Source organism: Ovis canadensis, chromosome 15 (assembly GCF_042477335.2).
Source record: "Ovis canadensis isolate MfBH-ARS-UI-01 breed Bighorn chromosome 15, ARS-UI_OviCan_v2, whole genome shotgun sequence".
Classification (NCBI taxonomy): Eukaryota; Metazoa; Chordata; class Mammalia; order Artiodactyla; family Bovidae; genus Ovis; species Ovis canadensis.
In genome coordinates, this window is record NC_091259.1 from 52544975 (window position 1) to 52551349 (window position 6375).

At 36.2% G+C, this 6375-nt stretch overlaps 1 pseudogene; it reads right to left on the minus strand.

Annotated features, from left to right (window-relative positions):
- Nucleotides 1-3378: 3378 nt before the first annotated feature.
- LOC138420910 (olfactory receptor 5M5-like) lies at nt 3379-4312 on the minus strand (annotated as a pseudogene).
- Between the last annotated feature and the right edge of the window lie 2063 nt (nt 4313-6375).

The window sequence follows — 6375 nt, forward strand, 5'->3', positions numbered from 1 at the left end:
TGAGTCAGTGATGCCATCCAATCATCTCAACACCTGTATGGTATGCTATAGATTTTATAAATGTAGAAATTCACTGGAGAATTTTCTTACCATAAGGCCCAAATCAGGGACACAAATTTACAAGACTAAAGAGTCTCAGTGGGAAAGGAAATAGAAAATATTAGCTCAAAATTTAGGTAATACAGACAGTTCCTCTCTCTGTTTTCTAGGTCTTTGAGGAATTTAGGAAAACATGAACTTATATCCTTCATAATCTGTGAATACAATGTTCTCAATTTTCTGTTTTGCTTTATAGGAAATCAAAGAAGCACATTGAACAAAGCACACAAATTCACCTGCTGTGAAAGCACTATGGAAAGGTCCTATGACATTTCTTCAGTTTTCTCTAAAAAGAACTGTAGAACTGATGAAATGTACTCTTAGGCCAAATAGTCCTTCGAGAACATGATTATAATTTGCTGCTGAGAGGTATGTATAAAACATGTGAGGTCTATTTACTATTTGTTTCCTCTTTCTAAACTAAACTGATGTGAAATAGTTTGAAAAAAAATTTTAAGAAATGAGTGTGACTTCTTGTTGAAAACATAATTTATCATCTGAGTGCTGATGCCTGCTCATTTTCTTTATCGTGAGATAATGATGGTCCCTTGCCTGTCATGGTCCATCAATAACTCTAGCTACTACCATCTTCCCAATCAATATACAATCTTCCCACATGCATCTCTTCTACTGGTCAGGCTGAGTAGTTGCCTTCATGTTTTCTTGTCTTAAAGATGTTAGCCTTGTTGAGGAGAAGATTAAAAAACAGTCTTCCTCTGATTGTGGTGATCATTTGGTGGTATACACAAAGATCAAATTTTTATGTTATATACCAGAAACTAATATAGAATTATATACCAACTTTACCTCAGTTAAAAACAACCAGAAAAGCAAAGATCTTATGACCTTAGCAGCTTCCTTCTCTCTGTTACTTCCCAACCACAGGGCCATTACTGGGCACCATGTTCACCTATCCATTGGAATTAGGACTAAATATGGAAAAGTACCATTCTGCTTGACAGTCGGTTACGGTGTGTTTGGTCTGTGCCAAGAACTGTGGTGGGTTCTAGAGTGCACTGTGAAGAGTTAACCTGGTAAGTTTCAATGAAATCATTGTCTAAGCATCTGTGTCGTGTTATCCTTCAGCACCATCTTGGCTACCTTGCTGGCTCCTTTCTTGCACACAGACTATGTAGGCTCTCCTACCCTCTGGGCTTGCTTCATACCTTTCCTCACTCTGTTCCTTTACCCTGGTAATATCTTTCTTTTTAACCACAGCCAACAACCCATATGTTTAGGAATGTGGCTTGAACACAACTCTCCAGAAAGTCTTTTTGACCTGTGAGAAGAGTTACGCCTATTGAACTATTTTTATTTTCCTAAATTACTAGATCACAAGCAACAGTTCAACAAAGACCCCTTAATATTATCTGTAATCTGGGGGCAATGGGCATCCCTTAGATCTTGACTAATTTTAAACTTATTTATAATTGATTGGTGATAAATATTCTGAGCTACTTTTAAAAAGAGAAAAATAATTGCATTTGCAAAGGGTTTGGTTTGGTTCATGGCAGATTTATATGTCTTAAGAATTATTTTGGAAGAAGTATTAGAACTGGGGCTTGAGAAAACTATAGAGTGCTCATATTTTTGCCTAAAAAAAAAAATTAAAAGTGATTTTTCTTCACCTGTCCCCACTGATAGCAAGAACTTATGTAGATTTATGTCTCAGAAAGTTGGACTATCATATCTGTGAAAATAGCAATAAAGAACATGGAAAATGTTGAAAAACTAAAGTATTTCTCTAGATCATTTAAATAATTTAAGAAACATGCACATTTGGACCTGGTCAGAATGTGCGAAGCTCTCCTCTTTTCCTCCTTAATTTTCTTTCCTTTTAGACTCTCCTCCCAAAACCATGCCTCCTAAATATCACTGCAGCTGGACTTTCCAGAAACTGGAAAAATTAAACCCTGGCTATCAAATAAATGACCACTTTTAACATCTCTGAAAGTACACTAAACCTTCTCTATCTCTTCTATTTAAATTTTCTATTCTACACAAACGTTAAAATAAGTCCCACGTTGAACTGATTCATAGTTTTTCTGTTCTCCCCTCCCCCTTATTATTGCTAATAGTAATACTATTTTTTCTATTGTTCATTTTAAGCATGCAGTATTTCAATTACACTTAAATATTCTTTTATGTGATCAGGCCTTGAAACTTGACCACCAACATAGAAATGTTATGAAGAAATATATTTTAAGATTTACAAGTGACTTGCTACCATATAGCCTGTTTTAAGCAGGAAAATGTTCCTAACAACATAAATTTTCATGTGTGGGTTTTACACCCAATTTTGTTAATTTCAATTAAAATTTGTTAATTTGTTAAATTTTACTCTGACTGTTACTTTTTGGGACTTTTTTGAATTTCCCATCAGTTTAGTTCAGTTCAGTCGCTCAGTCATGTCTGACTCATTGTGATCCCATGGACTGCAGCAGGCCAGGCTTCCCTGTTCATTACCAACTCCCAGAGCTTACTCAAAATCATGTCCATCAAGTCAGTGATGCCATCCAACCATCTCATCCTCTGTTGCCTCCTTCACCTCCCACATTCAATCTTTCCTAGCATCAGGGTCTTTTTAAATGAGTCAGTTCTTTGCGTCAGGTGGCCAGAGTACTGGAGTTTCAGCTTCAGCATCAGTCCTTCCAATAAATATTCAGGACTGATTTCCTTTAGGATTGACTGGTTGGATCTTCTTGCTGTCCAAGGGACTCTCAAGAGTCTTCTCCAACACCACAGTTCAAAAGCATCAATGCTTTGGTGCTCAGCTTTCTTTATGGTCCAACTCTCACATCCATATATGACTACTGGAAAAACCATAGCTTTGACTAGATGCACTTTTGTTGGCAAAGTAATGTCTCTGCTTTTCAATATGCTGTCTAGGTTGGTCATAGCTTTTCTTCCAAGGAACAAGGGTCTTTTAATTTCATGGCTGCAGTCACCATCTGCAGTGATTTTGGAGCTCAAAAAATGAATTTCCCATATTACTACCTAATTGAAAGTTTCTATATTACTACCTAATATCATTTTCAACATGTGAAGTTATTAACAGTCTAGCTTGTAAATCAATTCTGATTAGTCTATGATAATTACTTGGATTAAATATTACTGTCTGAAGCAAGTGGTCTAGTACTTTTGATCTTTAAAGAATCCAAATTAGATTGATTGTTTATTCTGGTTGGATGGTGGATAATAGGCTTGTGAAATTTCAAATAGATTGGTTATACCATGTCAGTACATCATGATTTCCTAATGCTACCCACTGAAAACTCACTATGACTCCTTGCTCTCCAGCATCTTCTTCAGGGTGTTCTTTACCTCTGTTCCTCAAGCTATAGATCAGGGGATTGAGCATGGGAATTATAAGACTATAAAACACAGAGACCACTTTGTTGTACTTCCATGAATTCCTTGCTTTAGGTTGCGTTAGGTACATGAAAAATAGTGTTCCGTAGAAAATGATGACCACAGTGAGGTGGGAGGCACAGGTAGAAAATGCTTTGCACTTGCCTTCTGAAGACTGGATTTTTATAATGGAAAAGAGGATGCAAATGTAGGAGATGAGGACAGTCAAGAGGGATCCAGTGAGATTCACTGCAGAGAAGATCAAGAGCTGCTTTTCTTTGCTGTGGGTGTCAGAGCAAGAGAGGGCAAGGAGAGGGGGGTCAGCACAATAGAAATGGTGGATGATGTTGGAGTCACAGAAAGACAACTGGAAAGTCAGAACTGTCTGTATCACAGAGTTTAGGAAACCATAGGTATAGACCCCGATCGCCAACTCCTTGCAGACCCTCTGAGTCATAATGGCTGTGTAAATCAAGGGATTGCAGATGGCCATGTAGCGGTCGTAGGCCATTGTGGCCAAGAGGAAGCATTCAGTGGTGGCAAAAGCACTGGAGAAGTAGAGCTGGGCAAAACAGCCTGAAAAGGAGATGGTTTTTTCCTTCACCAATAAATTTTGCAGCATCTTGGGTCCAATGGAAGAGGAGTAACAAAGATCAATGAAAGCCAGGTGGCTAAGGAAATAGTACATGGGGGTGTGGAGCCTGGAATCCATCCTGATGAGCAGGATCATGCCAAGGTTTCCCACCATGGTGATGAGATAAATGACCAAGAAGACCACAAAGAGAGGAAGCTGAAGCTCGGGACAGTCTGTGAATCCCATGAGGACAAATTCTGTGACTGTGGTATGGTTGCCTCTTGCCATCCTGTTCTTTCTCTTGCTGAAAAAAGAAAATATGGCTTCAAAATGATTAGATATTTACAAACAAAAGCTTCTTACCTCTTTGTTCCAGTACAAGATGACCAAAATTTGGGTTCACAATCCCAGTGATTAAGAGCTGTCATTTAGCTTTACTTTGCTAAAACAGACACAAAAATGTCTGAACTCATTCATTTTCTCTTTTGATGGAGAGTCACAAATTGACCTCTAAGTTAGTGGCACCAAGTTACACTCCAACAATTTTGTACAAGAATATTGGTTTTCCCACAAACCTAGTGCTATCAGATTTTAAACCTTGGCTGCTGTGATGGTAAATATTGGTAACTCATGTCTCTTGATTTGTGTCTCTTTTAGCATTTTTCAACCAATTACTTGCATGTATTTTTTTTTATGCTTGTTAAGTTCAATTCCTTTACTAACTTTTTATTAAATTGTTAGTGTTCTAATCATTTTATTTACAGGTCTCTTTCTTTATTAAGGAGATCAGCCATTTGATATATGTATTATAAGTTCTTTTTTGGCTTATCCAAGTGTTTCATTGTTGGTATGGTAATTTTTCTTTGTGCTGTGTATAGTAAATCTTAAGTGGTTTGATGTCAAATTTATCTTTTTCTTTTAAATTCTGATCTCTGTGATAGGATTGGCTAAGCCTTCCTGAATTTAAAATTATTAAAATAATAATCTCTGTCTATTCTAGAGCTTTATTAGATTTCCTTTTTATATTGCAGTGTTTGAATTTTCTGGAGTTTAATTTTGGTATAAGGATTTAGGTAATTAACTCTTTTTATTTCTCTGAAAAGCTAGCTGGGTATTCTGATGCCATTTTTTTTTGGTGAGAAATCATTTGCCAACTGATTCTGTTGATTTAAAACTTCAGCCTTTTCACAAAGTAAAGCATTCATAAGTACTTGGGTTAATTTTCGCTTCTTTTTATTTGTAGTCTCTTCTAGATCCAGGACTAAACCCTTAAATACAATATTTAAAATCTTGATTTTAACACCTGGTAGCAAATTTTCTGGATATTCTCACATGTATTTTGTATGTGTGTGTGTGTGTGTGTGTGTATGAGGAACTTTGCCAATGTTTTATCAAGTCAGCCTCAAATTGAAAAAAAAAATCTATTTGTACTTAGAATGCTATTGCACTGAATGAGTATGTTAACTTGGAGGGAATTGCCATCTTTACAGCTGAAATCTTCTTTTCTGTAATTAAAGTGTGTATTTTATTTATTTAGGACTTTCCTAAATGGAATTTTAAAGTTTTCTTTACACATTACAGATAAACATCCTGCATATTTCTTTAAAATCTATTCACAGGTATTTTATCTTTTTGTAGCTATTGTAAGTTAAATCTTTTTTTTTTTAGCTTTGTAGTTTAAGTATTGTTTATATATCCCAGGTTCGATCCCTGGGTCAGGAAGATCCCCTGGAGAAGGAAATGGCAACCCACTCCAGTACTCTTGCCTGGAGAATCCCATGGAGGGAGGAGCCTGGTAGGCTACAGTCCATGGGGTCGCAAAGAGTCGGACATGACTGAGTGACTTCACCTCACCTCACCTCCATATATAGGAAAGTTATTGATTTCTGTAAATTAATTTTATAACTGTTTTTCTTAGTATTGTTCCTCATCATTTAAAAATAATTTTTTAGTCAATTCTCTTGTTTTCTTTACCAATACAAATTCATATAATATGAAAAAGATATGAAATTCTTCCCTCATTTCTGTATACCATCTCATTCTTCTCTCTCCTCTACTTGTATTGGCTAGTACTTCCAGAACAATGTAAAAAAAAGTAGTGATAATAGTGGCAGTTTTTAACCTTCAAACTTCTTAAAGAATGCTTCAGGAGTACATAGAAAGAGATAACATCCAATATAATATAATTGGTGTTTGAGAAAGACAAGGCATTAAAGAGCTACAAATAACTAGTGTGGTTAGAAAATAGGCTTTCTAGGAGTAGGCCCACCTTTGACACTGGCAGGACCCAAGGCAAGAAAACCAAATGGAGGCCCATGTATCATATGCTTAAATATTAAAAGTCAGAAATA